We start from the raw sequence: 17677 nt of genomic DNA on the forward strand, positions 1-17677 counted from the left end.
ATATCAACCAGTCATAAACTATATAGGCTAGGAGGCCACCAACCTCCAGCTCATGGGGATTTACTTTTTAAATTCAAACAAATCCAACACCTCTCACCATTCAAGAATCACATAAAGGAAATTTTAAAACACATCCCGAATGACATAAAACATCTATGAAGTTAAAATTTTCACTTTATTTAGAAGGATCAGAACTTTTTAAAGTGGGAAATATGAACCAATATACTCAGCAGTTCTCTTCTTGGGTGCAGCATTAGCAATAGTATTATATACAACTATGTGCAATCATGTTCATGTAGAACTATATACAGTAATAGATACATTACATGCAAACTTGTATATAAATCTAACCAATGAAGGTTCAATCCTCTGCCATATGTTCAAGATATGCCTTAATACAGTTCAAAGTGCTACACTGGCTACATTTCTCTAAAGCTTAACGTGCAAGAATATTCTCAAGGTGCAAACAGACCTCAGCGATCATCTACCGTATGTTGTGGTTTTACACAAAACTTGTGCTTTTCTAGACATTGATTTCTAAGACATATGGCTATGATATTATGCGTCCTACAACAATTAATATATTTGGTATATTCTCGGTTCCAGGTGATTCTAATCTTCCTGCTCAATTATAAAAGGTCATTGCTTTTTCCTCTCTAGATGCTCAATTTTATTTAAATGGAAGGATGTAACCCTTGTATCGTACAACCAATGTTTCTGTGAAGAGATTTCATATAACCTGGGGTCCATTAATAAACTTTGTGAATAGGTTACCTGTCCTGGAACTATGAACTCATATCTCTACTGGTGATGTGCTCTATCTGTGCTTAAACACATCATGATGCATGAGGTTTTGTTCATTTGTTTCAATTGATGTTGTTTTTTCAGTATTCCTTATTGTTCTAAACACAGTTGCACCTTGAGATAATATTTGAAGTGAAAATTTTGTCTGATAAATATAAAAATATCTGAATCAGAGGTGATTTCTATCAATTATATGTGGTAATTTATAAACAATTTGCAAATAAATGGAGGAGAATTGAGGAAAAGTAGCAGTTGTCTTATTGAGCTGTCAGCTCATAGTCACGTCTTTAAGCTTGAGTGGAAGTTTCAAAACAGACAAAACACCAAACCAACATCAGACTGCTTCTGTGGTTTACTTATTTATTTCCGTTATTCTTAAAGAACAAAGAATATGGTTTAGGGTTCAGGATTCCAAATCAGACAATTCACTTATTGTTGTAAGTGTAAAACATATTTCCTATAATATTTCAACAATAAATCAAACCTAGTTTGATTTAAACCCATGGTCAAAAGTGTCCTGGCCTGTGGCCTGGTCCAGGGTCAGAAACATGTGGCTCCACAGCAAAATTCGATCTTTAGGTAAAAATAAAAAAAATCCTCTTTTACAGTAAAATAAATCTCTGCTGATCGTTAGCATAGTCAAACTTAGCTTCTACAGTGAAGAGCCATTCCGGGCTAAAGTAAGCTGGCTTGTGATCCAGTAAAACCCTATTTCCATAGTGAAACAAGCAACCAAGTCAAACTCCACTGCATCAGTGAAAAGTGGCACATGTTGCGGCCCAGTCAAACTCTATTATAGCAGTAAGAAGGGTCCTGGCTTATGACCTACTCAAACTCCTCTATAGCAGTAAAAGTGTCCTGGCTCACAGCCCAGTATATCAGTAATTTTTATACTTTATTTAGTATATGAGTAATTTTTGGAACATTTTGATCTAAAACTAAATACTAAAGCTCCAATGTGATAGAAGTGATCAACAGATAACAGATAACAGCCCAGTCAAACTCCACTATAGCACTGAAAAGTGTCCTTGGTCTGAACCCAGTCAACCCTGACTATTGCAGTGAAAAGTCTATAAGCCCACATCCCATGTCAAACTACAGCTGTGAAAAGGGTCCTGGCTCATGGCCCAGTCAACATCCACTATAGCAGGGAAAAGTGTACTGGCTCACAGCCCATTCCAATTCCACTACAGCCACAGCCCAGTATATTTGTGAATAATTTTTGGATCCTTTTGGTCTAAAACAAAATGATAAAGCTCCAAAAAATATATAAAATATATATAAAAAAATATAAAAATAAAAGGTGTCCCGTCCTGTGGTCCTGGCTTGTGGCCTCCATTATAGCACTCAAAAGTGTCCCAGCACACAGCCCAATATATTAGTGAGTAATGTTTTATATTTTATTAAATATATGAGTAATTTTTGGAAAATTTTGGTCTAAAACAAAATGCTAAAGTTCCAATATGGGAGAAGTAATCATTAGAAACTAATTGTTAATGACCAACCTGGAACTGAATAAAAGGTAGATTATTTTCTCATACACTCGAGTATAAGAAAAATTAGAATGTAAGAAAAGTAGCTGGAAGTGAGTGAGTCAAACTATTTACCACACATTACTGTTGTGAGAATATTGCGCACATTGCAGTTGAGCCGTATGTGGTAAGCAGAATGTGGTAAGTAGAATGTGGTAAACAGAAAGCGGGAAGCAGAACTTTACAAAAAGATAATTGCAACATTATAAGAAGGAAAACAACAAATTAAAAGCTGTAAAAGGGACAATGAACACACATAAATTATAAGAGCTTTGAGCTAGATCACGAGAAGCATTTAACAGGGCAAACTTAAACAAGTTTGTGCCCAAATACTACCAGCACATTTTGCACAAGTTCTTCTGAGATGCAGCTGGCACAGGCATCAATGAATACACTGACTCCATCACAAGCTACATCAATAAATGCACTTAAGACATTGTACCAAAAATCAATGTCAGATCATTTTCTTACCAGAAACCCTGGATAAATAGTGAGATTCGAGCCAAACTAAGAGCTTGGGCTGCTGCCTACAATGACCTGGCTAGCTACAAGAAGGCCATATATGACCTGCAGAGGAACACCAGGCTGGCCAAAAGGAGATACAGGGACAGAGTCGAATCTCGGCACGGAAAGGGTTAACTTCTGCCGCGTGCACCGTAACGTGAACCTCTCTCAGCCACGCGTAGCACAGGCCGTGACTACATGCGCCAGAAACTCACATAAACTGTCTGGAATTCGACAGATATCTCAAATATAGCTTACTTTTGGTTTACTGTTTCACTGCTAAGTTATAAGAACACATTCAAACACATTTATACCACTAGTGTTTAGCTCATTGCATATAAGTAAATACGAACTGAGCTTAGTATAACCGACTATAGCATCGGCAATGCAGTACGCTTACCGATATGGAAATCCATTTATTTCACCAAATAAAACTCCTTGTTCGCTGGTGAAGTGCTTTTTAGGTCAAACCGCTGAGCAGTTTAAATAAACAAAAGATTCTCTCCATCCCAGTGCTGTATTTATTGAGTAAATCTAACTTTTAGCTTATCTTGGTTCTCTTGCAGGGAAGCCCACTGCTTTGGCTGCTGGCTGGACCCAAAAAGAAGTTCGGCGCCAAGTCCAGCAGTATTTTACCCTCACGTTAATGTAACTGGTCACCTTATTGGCTGGCTGGATCAGTGATGTGAAATACCTCCACAAATCAGTGAAAAGGATACTTACGGACAAAATAAAGCCTATTTTTGTTTATAATATTTGTGTCTTTATCTATTTCATTTTATTTTCTCAGCTCATTTCATATAGATTGAGCTTGGTTCAGGCTCAGAAGTACTTATACAACCCCAATTCCAATGATGTTGGGACGTTGTGTAAAACATAAATAAAAACTGAATACGATGATTTGCAAATCCTTTTCAACCTATATTCAATTGAATACACTACAAAGATTATTTAATGTTATATGGATAAACTTTATTGGTTTTTGCAAATATTCACTCATTTTGAATTTGATGCCTGCAATACATTCCAAAGAAGTTGGAACAGGGGCAACAAAAAAGTTGAGGAATGATCAAAAAACACCTGTTTGGAACATTCCACAGGTGAACAGGTTAATTGGTGAGTGTCATAATTAGGTATAATGGCAGCATCCCTGAAAGGCTCAGTCATTCACAAGCAAGGATGTGAACAACTGCGTGAGCAAATAGTCCAACAGTTTAAGAACAATGTTTCTCAACATGAAATTGCAAGGAATTTAGGGATTTCATCATCTACAGTCCATAATATCATCAAAAGATTCAGAGAATCTGGAGAAATCTCTGCAAGTAAGCGGCAAGGCAGAAAACCAACATTGAATGCCCGTGACGATCCCTCAGGCGGCACTGCATTAAAAACCAACATCATTCTGTAACGGATATTATCACATGGGCTCAGGAACACTTCAGAAAACCACTGTCAGTGAACACAGTTCGTCGCTCCATCTACAAGTGCAAGTTAAAACTCTGCCATGCAAAGTGAAAGCCACATATCAACAACACCCAGAAACGCTGCCGGCTTCTCTGGGCCCGAGCTCATCTGAGATGGACTGAAGCAAAGTGAAAAAGTGTCCTGTGGTCTGACGAGTCCACATTTCAAATTGTTTTTGGAAATCATGGACGTCTTGTCCTCCGGGCCAAAGAGGAAAAGGACTATTCAGATTGTTATGAGCCCAAAGTTCAAAAGCCAGCATCTCTGATGGTGTGGGGGTGTGTTAGTGCCCATGGCATGGGTAACTTGCACAACTGTGAAGGCACCATTAATGCTGAAAGGTACATACAGGTTTTGGAGCAACATATGCTGCCATCCAAGCAACGTCTTTTTCAGGGACGTCTCTGCTTATTTCAGCAAGACAAGGCCAAGCCACATTCTGCATGTGTCACAACAGCGTGGCTTCATCGTAAAAGAGTACGGGTACTAGACTGGCCTGTCTGCAGTCCAGACCTGTCTCCCATTGAAAATGTGTGACGCAGTATGAAGCGCAAAATACGACAACAGAGACGAGCAACTGAAGTTGTACATCAAGCAAGAATGGGAAAGAATTCCACCTACAAAGCTTCAACAATTAGTGTCCTCAGTTCCCAAACGCTTATTGAGTGTTGTTAAAAGGAAAGGTGATGTAACACAGTGGTAAACATGCCCCTGTCCCAACTTCTTTGGAACGTGTTGTAGGCATCAAATTCAAAATGAGTGAATATTTGCAAAAAACCATAAAGTTTATCAGTTTGAACATTAAATATCTTGTCTTTGTAGTGTGTTCAGTTGAATATAGGTTGAAAAGGATTTGCAAATCATCGTATTCTGTTTTTAATTATGTTTTACACAACATCCCAACTTCATTGGAGTTGGGGTTGTACATTAAACATTTACAGTTAAATATTAGTTAGTTCACTTCTTTTAGAATTAATAATAAGTTATTTGTGGTTCTAGTGTTCTATAGCGTAATTCTTAATAATTAAACTGTTTTATTCAGACATTTTTAAAGGCTTTTGTGACCTGGGTTACACATGACTGCAGCCAATCACACTTCCAAAAATATTTTCAAGTTTGCTGATAACACTACCATCCTAGGCCTCATCACTGATGGAGATGAAACAGCCTACAGAGACGAGGTCAGCGCTCTGTCAGAGGGGTGCCATGACAGCAATCTTTGTCTCAACATCAGCAAAACAAAGGAGATGATGGTGGACCACAGGAAGCAGCAGAGGGTTGGTCACACTGCCGGATTCATCAATGGAGCCGAAGTGGATACACCTAACTGATGACCTCACCTGGTCCCTCCACACCAACCCTATCGTGAGATCTGTTCATTAGCGTCAGTTCTTCCTGCTCAGAAAGTTTGGTCTGCCTCATTAGATTCTCACCAGCTTCTACAGGTGCACCATAGAGAGCATCCTCATGGGCCGTATCACTGTCTGGTACAGCAGCTGCACCGCCTGTGACTGCAAGGCCCTTAAAGGAGTGGTGAGGATGGCAGAAGCCATTATAGGCAACAAACTACCACCGTAACAGGACATCTACCAGTCCAGCTGCCTCAGGAAGATCAAAAACATCTGAATTTGAAGCATTACTCTTTTATAATAACATTGGTGTGAATTCTTAGTAAGTTGAATTCATGTACTGTGAATGTAATAAATTTACACTCACCAGCCACTTTATTAGGTACACCTTGCCATAAGGTTGGACCCCCAGAACTGCCTTAATTCTTCGTGGCACACTTTCAACAAGGTGTTGGAAACGTTTCTTAGAGACTTTGTTTGTTTATTTGAGTTACTGTTGCCCTTCTATCATCTCAAACCAGTCTCTCCATTCTCCTCTTACCTCTCACATCAACAAGGCAATTTCGTCCACACAACTGCCGCTCACTGGATATTTTCTCTTTTTCAGACCATTCTCTGTAAACCGTAGAGATGGTTGTGTGTGAAAATCCCAGTAGATCAGCAGTTTCTGAAATACTCAGACCAGCCTGTCTGGCACCAACAACCACGCCACGTTCAAAGTCACTTAAATCACCTTGCTTCCCCATTCTGGTGCTCGGTCTGCACTTCAGCAAGTTGTCTTGACCACCTCTACATGCCTAAATGCACTGAGTTGTGGTCATGTGATTGGCTGATTAGCTATTTGTGTTATCAAAGCAACTGAACTAATAAAGTGGCCAGTGAGTGTATATTGAGTTAATTCTCTTTTACCTACCAAACAGGTTTACAGATTGTGGGTTTTGCTTACTGTCACTTCTCTTGCAGTCATGGCTGGTGCAGCCAGTGTCTCTCTGGGGGATCGTGAGTTCTACACCTGGAAACTGAAGCTTGGTGGGAAATCTGCATCGTATTTATCTGTATCTAACAGAATCTCCATCTCTATTGATAAAGACTACAGCATATCTGATCTTGTTCAATAGCAAGTTTGTCTGTCTTTTATCTGCAGTAACAACCAGCACTCTTCTGAAAAGGCTTTACACTAAATGCTAAAACATGTTTGCCAAGATTTGCTTCCATTCAGCAACAAGGCCATTAGTAAACATTACTAATCTCACAAATCTGATGTTGGAAGAGAAGTCCAGGCGTACAAAACTAAATAGGAAAAGAACTTCCTTTCACCAGATTTCACCAGGACTGAAGGGCCCAAACGAAGGAAAACAGCCACAGCCTAATTTTCCTCTTTCACCAAATTGGTGTTTTGTCAGGTAGCATTCTCCTGCATCCTCCAAACCCATCTTAGGCTGACAGAGGAAGAATGATTTAGCACTTCAGAGAGTACAGTTACACTGCTTCACAGCCCAATTCTTAGGGGCTTGTTCAGTGGTTTTCTTTGGGGACTATACATGCTGTGTGTGCACAACTGCAAGCCCGTGTACAAATCCAAACCCTCTCAAATGTCTTTAATTCAATTATACAATTTACTGAATTCTGGCTGCTTGCAACACTCATTTATTATGCACTGTTCAGTAACTATCCTTTAGGAAAGTCATTACATCCTCCACCATCTCCTTCTCCAACTGTCACGCATCCCTGCAGCCTCGATTCCACAAGGACTTCATTTTCACAGAACCCCTGATGAACGTCCTCATTTAACCAATCATCGCTCTAAGTCTCCTGAGTACTGATTCTCTACAAATGTTTATGTCATATGGCCTGTTTAGTTTAGACTATAAGCCTGGGCTTTAATTTAGCCAAATTGCGAGGTATTGTTTCTCCTGCAGAATTAATGATCGTTTCTACTGTGTTTTTGGATGCCCTTTGGGTTTATTGGACTATTTTCTGGATTTCTCATTGTTGTCTTTTGTCTTTGCCCTGCTGGATATGATTGCTCTATTTTGCTATTTTGGATTTGACCTACACCTGACTAAATAGTCCTTTTTGCTTTAAAGCTTCATCTCTTAGATTTTACCGCAAGCATTTGGCAGGTTCTGTCTTGTCACAGAATACCTCGGCATCGATGCAGATGGCAAAAAACACATTAGGGTTACAATTTTTAAATATATTTTAAAATAAAACAATAGGCTATTTTAACTATTACTCCTTCTGTGAGTCATCAATTTAGCAATATGGGCTTTCAAATCAATCATATAACATGCCAAGGACCACAGGAGGGCTTGTCCCCACAGCCATATGTAAAGGGTAAGTGCAATATTGTGTTGAAAGTATTTGAATGTATGTTGATTTGTTTATCTGTTTATTTGTTTTTTGTTTTTTATCCTCTTTTATACTCTACCATTCTTCTTTTAACCGTTGTAAGGTGTCCTTGAGTGCTTTGAAAGGCGCCATTACTAAATAAAATGTATTATTATTATTATTATTATTATTAATATTTTGAGGTAAAAAACATGAATTTCTGCCATTTTAACTGAAATAATGTAAACATTTGTTTGACGTATATGATTTAAGTGACATAAAGAAAACAAATGACAAATTAATGTTATAAAATATATAGTGAAAGATGTTGTCCCCAGGAGATCTACTATTTTGAAATAAAAATCACACTGATGACATCAACTGACTTCCTGTTTTCTGAAGATTTGTGAAGAAAAGCACATGGTGAGTCCACTGTGTCTTTTCAGGTATCAGACATGTTCTCATTTAGCTCCTGATTTCATATGAAGTTCACATTTTAGTTCACGTCACTGGTGTGCCCTACTTTATTCGTATGGAATTGTGAAAAAAATTTAGTACAAATGGATGGAATGATATATTTTAGTGGATATTCCATGATTGACAACATGTGGTTTCACTGTCACTGGTGTTACCTTTATGTGTAACACCAGTGACTATCAGTAAGTCACCACTTCCTGTGCATAGATAAATGTTATTCAAAGCTGTTCATTGAGTTTCTTTGCATAAAATACTGCACATACTTCATGATTATAATGTTTCTTAGTCAGTGTTATTTCCTTTTTTGGTCAGTAATGACTAAATTAAATGAAGCAGAGAAGCAGCAACTTTACAAACAGCTTAGGGATGCTGATCCTGAATGCAGAGCAGAATGCTTGCAGAAAAAAGAAACAGGGCTATGCCCAAGACTTTGACAAAAAAAAGGGAGGGAATAAATTATTTAAGTGAAAAGTAGAAAAGAGCTGAACATAAGATATGATCTCAGTGTTTTGCTTTTATTGGGATTCATGCTGCTGCATTTTACCACTAAGATATTTCATTAAACCTGGGATCCAGTAATAAACTATGTCAATAGGTTACCTGTCCTGGAACTATGAACTCATATCTCTACTGGTGATGCGCTCTCTCTGTGCTTAAACACATCATGACGCATGAGGTTATTTATTTTTTTATTTTTTTATTTGTGTCAATTGTTATTGGTTTTGTTTGTTGTTCCTTATTGTTCTATACAGTTTTCTTGGGATAGAATTTGACGTTATTGTGACAATTTTGCCTGATAAATGGAAAAATCTCTTCAAGACAAATGCTTATAATTTTAACCAGTGAATCTGAGAAGATGATTTCTATCATTTACGTAATATAAACCATTTGTTTGCAAATAAATGGAGAAGAAGAGAGGAAAAACGGCAGTTGTCTCACTGCACTGTCCAGCACTGAACTGTCAGTTCATAGTCACGTCTTTACTCATGAGTGGAAATTAAACCAAACATCAGTTTCAAAAGACACAAACCACTGTCAACCAAACCAACGTCAGACTGCTTCTGTGGTTTAGTTATTTATTTCCGTTACTCTTAAAGAACAAAGAGTATGGTTTAGGCTTCAGGATTCCAAATCAGACACTTTTTGTTGTAATTCAGTGTGTAAAACATATTTACAATAATACTTCAACAATAAATCAAACTTTGATTTAAATCCATGGTCAAAAGTGTCCTGGCCTGTGGGCTGATCTAGACAACAATCTAACATTGCTAGTATCTAACAAAAAGGCAAAAAGAAAGATTTATGATGAAAATTTTATCTAATATAATTTAGTGATGGACGGACTTCTTTGTGGTTATAAACACTCAGCTGGTTTTCTGATATGTTTAATCTGCAGTGAAAAACTGTCAAACATTAAAACGGAAGTCAGCTTCTTGTTCACCAGCTTGGTGAAATGGGAAAATTCAAACAAGACACTGTCCAATGAAGAAGCTGACTTCAGCCTTACAGAAAAAAATGAATGTTGAGAGACAGTTTCCTGTTGGAGATGAGAGAAAAGCAGCTGCTGCTGAGCTAAAGCTTCAATCAGAGCAAAGCAAGTGTGTGGTTTTGTTTATACTATGCTTTTTAGCCTGTACTAACACATTCACACACACTGAGACAGATTTACAGCCAATATCGTAAAATGGAAATAAAATATAGTGGCTTCCAAGGAGGTTTGAGTTTTGCTGAAAGGACAAAATGGCTCTCCTTAACATTTGGGTTGCGACCCCTGTTAGAGTCAAACTCTTCTACAAAGCTTGTACAGTGAAGAGCCATTCCGGTCTGCAGCTCAGTCAAACTCAGCTACTATAATGAAAAAAAGCATGCTGGCTTGTGATCCAGTAAAACCCTATTTCCATAGTGAAACATTAAAGACTTACAGCTAAGTCAAACTCCACTGCAGCAGTGAAAAGTGTCTTTGGTCACAACCCAGTCAACCCTGACTATTGCAGTGAAAAGTCTATAAGCCCACATCCCATGTCAAACTCCACTATAGCTGTGCAAGTGTCCCAGCTCTCAGCTCAGTCATTCTCCATTATAGCAGGGAAAAGTGTTCCAGCCCACAGCTCAATCAAACTACAGCTGTGAAAAGGGTCCTGGCTATTGGCCCAGTCAACATCCACTATAGCAGGGAAAAGTGTACTGGCTCATGGCCCATTTCAATTCCACTACAGCAGTCAAAAGTGTCCCAGCCCACAGCCCAGAATATTTGTGAATAATTTTTGGATCCTTTTGGTCTAAAACAAAATGATAAAGCTCCGATGTGACAGAAGTGATCAACAGATAACAGACTCCACTTTAGAAGTAAAAGGTGTCCCGTCTTGCGGCCCAGTCGAACTCTACTATAGCACTGAAAAGTGTCCTGGCTCGTGGCCTAGTCAACCTCCATTATAGCAGTCTAAAGTGTCCCAGCCCACAGCCCAATATATTAGTGGGTAATTCTTGGTTCCTTTAGGTATAAAACAAAATGCTAAAGTTCCAGTATGAGAGAAGTGATTCGTTAAAGTTGAACAGGAGCTGAACCAACACAACACAATTAAATGAAAAATTACAAATTAAATGTTAATGATTGACCTGGAACTGAGTAAAAGGTAGATTATTTTTTAATACACTCGAGTATTAAAAAAGCAAAATTCGAATGTAAGAAAAGTACCTGGAATTGAGTGAGTCAAACTATTTACCACACAGTACTGTGAGAACATTGCGCACATTGCAGTTGAGCGGTATGTGGTAAGCAGAATGTGGTAAACAGAATGTGGTAAACAGAATGTGGTAATCAGAATATGGTAATCAGAATATGGTAAACAGAATGTGGTAAACAGAATGTGGTAAGCAGAACTTTACAAAAAGATAACTGCATTGTTATAAAGAGAAAAAGAAAAGTCAAAAGCTGAAAAAAGGGACAATGAACAGACATAAATTATAAGAGCTTTGAGCTAGATCAGTAGAAGCATTCAGAGAAATCTGTGTGACACTTTGTATTATTGCATATTATGTTGTCAGTGCACCCAAAGAGGAGAGTTGCGATCATATATCCTCTTACACTCAAGTCCAAATAAATGGAACAGGTCTGATTCTTTCACTGATGGTTTTGTTCTGTTCAGAGTCCAAATTTCAACCCTATAGAGAATATTGTGCCTCATGTTAAACCCAAACTAGCTCCACAGTGTTTATCAACAGTTTGAAGCCATCAGTGCTGAGTGAAAAAATGCTGACTCTTCTTTCTGTGAATGGCTGTCTGAAAGTTTACCCACAAGGCTTCAACTTTTAAACAAAAGGAAAAGCTCTCCCACACTAACTTACTGCATCTATTAGTTTAATTCTTGCTAATTTAGTGACTTATGATTTGTTGTTAAGACACTGAAAGCTTAGTGTTTTGCTGTTTAGGGCTGGGGCCATTTTGTCATGAGAGTGAATAAGACATGAATAGAAGTAGTGAATAAAGTCTAAAACTTGACTACTAAAGTGACAGAATCTGAAATATCTGAATTTAAAGCATTACTCTATTAATAATATTGGTATGAATTAATAGTAAGATGAATGTATGTACTGGGAATGTAACAAACTTAAATTCAATTAAGGCAATTAACTTTCACTCACCAAACAGAATGTGGGTATGAGTTGTAAGGGTTGTATTGATTTCTTAGGAAGTCCAGTAAGAAGATCATTACAGTAATCAAGTCTGCTTGTAACAAATGCAAAGAACAAATTTCTCTGCATCGCTCTGAGACAGAAAAACTTTAGTGATATTTCTCAAATGATAAAAAGCTGCTTTAGCGTTTGTGTTTACATACAGATAAAACAGAGCTCAGAGTCTAAGATCCCACCCTGGTTTCGTACTTCAGTTTTGGTATATATAGCTAAAGAACCAAATTTCTCATAAAGCATTTTCTCTGAGTTTTAGTACCAAAGATCAGTATTATGCATTTTTTTGTGATTTAATTGTAAAGACTTTTACGACGTTCACTGAGAAATACATGACATGCAGCTGATTAGTCTGTCTCCAGAGTCTAGATTATCAGAGGGAATGGAAATGTATAACTGAGTGTTATCAGCATAGCTATAAAAATTGATATTTGTTTCTTAATGGCATCACATCGAGAAGTAGCATGTACAAAGAGAAAACCAAAAGAAAAAAATCCACAGGAAATTTGACATTTTTTGATGATTTCCCATTGAAACCATGAATTGTCTATTACCTAAATATGATTTAAATAATTCTAAAACTGTACCTGAGAGGCAACCCAGTATTCAGGATAGCACATTAGAATCTTGTGGTCAATAGCATGCATCAATCAAGATCCAATAAGAACAGAATAGAATAGATTTTGTGCATCAGCACAGGGTCTTTCACAATAGGAACTAATACTGCCTCAGTGCTCTGATTAGAACGAAAACCTGATTGAAACTTGGTATATAACCTGTTTGACATTAGATACACATTTATTTCTCTGAAAACTAGTTTTGGGGAGCGTTCCACTTTACAGTCAGTTACAGTAAAGAGGCACTCCTGGAGATCGGTAAAGTTCATCATGAACTTACTTTTAGCCTCTTGGACTTCAACTTTCTTTTACGCTTGCACTCCACCGGCACCAGCCGGCAAGGCCCAGCAGCACCGGCCTCGGGTGAGTGGCGCAGCCGACGAGCAGCCAAAGCGGAAGCGGGGCAAGAGAGGTGGGCTACATGCTAGGCTAAAGGCTAGGGCTACACGGCCACCGCTACCTAGCCTGTTGCTAGCTAATGTTCGCTCCCTCGAAAACAAGCTGGATGAGCTAAGGACCAGAATAACAACCCAGCATGAGATCAGAGAGTGTTGTGCTCTTATCCTCACACTCTGACAGCACGCCAGACTCGGCGATCGAGCTGGAAACGCACTCCGTCCACCGACCACGCGGCAGTGTCGGGGAAGAACAAAGGCGGCGGTGTCTGCATGTACGTGAACAACAGGTGGTGTACGGACGTAAAGACTGTTGAAAAACATTGTTCGGCTGACTTAGAGCTGCTGATGGTGAAGTGCAGAGCCTTTTATCTGCCAAGAGAGTTCAGCTCTGTGCACATTCTGGCTGCTTACATCCCGCCACACGCGAACTCTGCCACGGCGCTAGGGCTGCTGCATGACGCCATCAGTAAACAAGAGACTGCGCACCCAGACGCCGCGTTCATTGTGGCCGGCGACTTCAATCACTGAAACCTGAGGACTGTCCTCCCCAAGTATCATCAGCACGTGGGCTTTCCAACGAGGGAGAGTAACATACTCGACCAAGTTTACAGCAACGTGAGGGGGGCCTACAGGGCCGTGCCTCGGCCACACTTCGGACAGTCCGACCACATCTCCGTGTTCCTCTACCCAGCATACAGACAACTCCTCAAGCAAGCACTTCCAGTGAGTAAAACTATCAAAGTGTGGAATGAAGAAACTGACTTGGTGCTTCAAGACTGCTTTGAAAGTACAGACTGGGATGTATTCAGAACTCCTGCTATGAATGAAGACTGTACTGTTGATCTAGAGGACTATGCTTCTGGGGTAATGGGCTACATCAGCAGCTGCGTTGAAAGCGTTGTCCCTACAAGGCGCTGCAGAAAATACCCCAACCAGAAACCCTGGTTAAACGGTGAAGTTCAGTCCATGCTACGTGCCCGCCATGCTGCATTTCTCTCAGGCAATGCTGAAGACTACAAAAGGTCCAGATATGACCTGCGTAGATCTATCAAAGAGGCCAAGAGACAGTACAGGCTGAAGCTGGAGGGCTACTACACCACCACAGACTCCCGGCGCATGTGGCAAGGACTACAGCACATCACCCACTACCAGCAGATGAGCAGGGCGGTTACAAACAGCCATACCACACTACCTGATGAGCTAAATGAGTTTTATGCTCGCTTCGAGGTCCTCAACACTGGCCGACCAAGAGACACTATGGCCAGACGAAACTGTGACTTCAGTGGATGTGTGCAGGACCTTGAGGAGAATAAACCCACGGAGAGCAGCCAGCCCAGACAACATCCCCGGGCGTGCACTCAGAGTTTGATCATCAGAACTGGCCGATGTGTTTGTGGACATATTCAATCTGTCCCTTGCGCAAGCTTTTGTGCCTCCTGCTTCAAGTCAACCACCATCGTACCCCTCCCAAAGAAAAGCATTGTGACCAGCCTAAATGACTATCGCCCTGTTGCACTCACCCCAATCGTGATGAAGTGCTTCGAGAGAATAGTCATGACTCACATCCAAGAGACCATTCCAAACACTCTAGACCCTCTTCAGTTTGCATACCGACGGAACAGGTCCACAGACGACGCAGTGAACACAGCCCTTCACACAGCCCTCACACACCTGGTGGGCAAGGACACGTATGTCAGAATGCTCTTCATTGACTACAGCTCAGCATTTAACACGGTCATTCCACACAAACTCTCAGAAAAGCTCCTCACCCTCGGACTGACACCTGCTCTCTGCAACTGGGTGCTGAGCTTTCTATCAGATAGACCCCAGTCAGTCAGAGTCGGCAGCCACACATCCTGCACAAGAACAGTCAGCACAGGGGTCCCACAGGGCTGTGTGCTGAGTCCCCTTCTGTACACACTCTTCACCTATGACTGCGTGTCCTCCCAGAACAACACCAGCATCATCAAGTTCGCTGATGATACTACAGTTGTTGGACTGATCACTGGTGGGGACGAGACAGCATACAGGAAGGAGGTGGCTGAGCTGGTGGCCTGGTGTCATAACAACAATCTCTCCTTGAATGCAGACAAGACCAAGGAAATGATTGTTGATCCAAGGAGAAAGCGGGAGCTACACACACCCCTGTATGTTGGTGAGACAGAAGTGGAGAGGGTGAAAACCTTCAAATTCCTCGGCATCCACATCAGTGAGGATCTCACCTGGTCTCACAATACACACCTCATCATCAGGAAGTCCCAGCAGCGACTGTACTTTCTGAGAAGGCTGAGGAAATTTGGCCAGTAATCAAAACTGCCCAGTCCATCTCAGGAGCACCCTTCCCCACAGGACATTTATCACACCAGGCTCATCAGAAGGGCACAAAACATCATCAGGGACAGTACACACCCCAGCACAGACTCTTCACACTCCTACCTTCAGGCAGACGTTACAGGAGTGTGAAGTCCAGGACAACTAGACTGACCAACGGTTTCTATTTACAGGCCATCAGGCTGGTGAACACCTCACTAACTACCTCTTCCCCCCTCAGAATCTGAACTGATTTAACCTTGCACTCAACAACTGCACCTTACCTACACTATACTGCTGCTGTTAGAACAATACTGTTTACAGCTATTACTGCACAGAGTAATATTGTTTACTGTTTACTGTTTACATCTGTTTTCATCTGTCACTTGATGCACTTTATGAACAGCTGCTACACTTATTTGCACATACGCACGTGTAACTTTAATTTTATTTCAACTTTGCACATACTGTACACTTTTTGCTTTTAACTTTTACTTCATTTTTTTAGAGTTATTCTTATATTTTCTTTTTTTATTCTCTTAAGAGTATATATGGTGAATGGAGGAACAGCAAAGTAAGAATTTCATTGTACAGTGCAACTGCCTGTTCTGCTGTGCACATGACAATAAAACTCTTGAATCTTGAATCTTGAATAATCTTCTGGTTTGTTGCATTATCATTATTCTTCTGTAACTCTGAGTACAGCTGAAGAGATTGGCAAATAATATTTCATTAAAGCGTTTAATACTGCCAAAGGAGTAAGGTAACACCACTGACAAAAAGAGAGTACACACAATCTTTTTTAAAAATCGTTACGCCATCATTTATGTGTATTTGTACAGCTATTAAGTTATGTAATAACATAGTCTAAGTTTAAATGTTAGAAAAATAAATACATTTTAAGACATCTTGCCACTCCAAAAGTGGACGTTTCTGTAGAATGACCCCACTACTATCTGGCCTAAAGCACAGAACCAATTGTATGATCAGTTTTTGAAAGATTTTTGCTTGGTTATTGTTTTAAAGAATCTCTGTTGTAAAGAAAGGGTTAAACATACTTCCCGAGCTTTTCCCACAAGCTCACATTGCAGCAGCAATAACCCACAAACTTCTGGGCCAGTTCAACTTTTTAGCTATACATTCAAATACAGGACAATAAGTGTCTGCCTCATTGTCTGTAAATGCCTTTTAATCTCCAACTCCAGCTTCCTCAACACCAGCATTCACCATGCCTGAAACTTGCTGGTCTAACTAAGGCACAAAACCAGGGGCTTTATCCTGCTCACTACTAACAGCTTTCAAAAGCCTCCAATGTGGGGCAGTGAGCAAACTCTTTGAGACTAAATGCAGCTGTAGCAGCCCACAAAAACAGCCCCACTAGTCCAACACCCCCACCCACAAAATGAAAGATTCACCTGGCAAAACAAGAATGAGAGGATGAACCTCTAATTCTGTTATGGCCCAGTCTAGAGCTCAGCGACAAAAGAATGAGAAAATGGTATATAGTTGGTACAGATAATGGGACAATGAACTAAACAAATAGACCAAGACATGGGATGAATAAATGAAAACGACATTGTAAAAGTTCTAAACAAAGACAAACACCAGTGCTGGCTTCAGGTTGGCAAACACATGTCTGTCTACATAACTCACTAACTAACCACAAAACAGATATACAAACCTCCACTCCCGGCAACCAACCCAGAACACAGAACAATAGTAATACATATGATACAGCCAAAATGACAGTAAACAAGCTTGTGAGCAGACACCCCCCCTAAACAAAAAGTGAATCCACAAATCACTAACATTTGAGAAGGGCGTCTGTGACCACTTTGTCCAAACCTGCTTTATGGCAGGTGGATAAACAGAAACCTTGCAGTATAAGGGACCAGTACATTCATACTACAGGGTTGTGGTCAGTGAAAATTGTGATGGGACTAGATCTACCCTGCTAACAACAGAGCCAGAGCTTCCTTTTCAATTATGTAGTACACATGATGGTCAACGTGATCTTCATCTTCTTGAAGAACACTGCCAGCTTAATGAAAACAAGTGCAGCAAGAACAGGGGAACTGATGAGTAGCAGATTCACAGAATCAGATGCTGACCTGCACTCGACTGATTACGCAATAGGGACATCTGATTGCAGAAGGGTAATGTAGGGTGACACAATAACCTAAACATTTGTATAAAAGCAGCAG

The 17677-nt window shown here is 40.0% G+C and overlaps 1 protein-coding gene across 1 annotated transcript in view; it reads left to right on the forward strand.

Moving 5' to 3' along the window:
* Window positions 1-17677, forward strand: part of LOC108413039 (procathepsin L-like) — a 161528-nt gene that overhangs the window by 28860 nt on the left and 114991 nt on the right. The window lies entirely within an intron of this gene.

This window comes from Pygocentrus nattereri, chromosome 10 (assembly GCF_015220715.1).
Source record: "Pygocentrus nattereri isolate fPygNat1 chromosome 10, fPygNat1.pri, whole genome shotgun sequence".
Classification (NCBI taxonomy): Eukaryota; Metazoa; Chordata; class Actinopteri; order Characiformes; family Serrasalmidae; genus Pygocentrus; species Pygocentrus nattereri.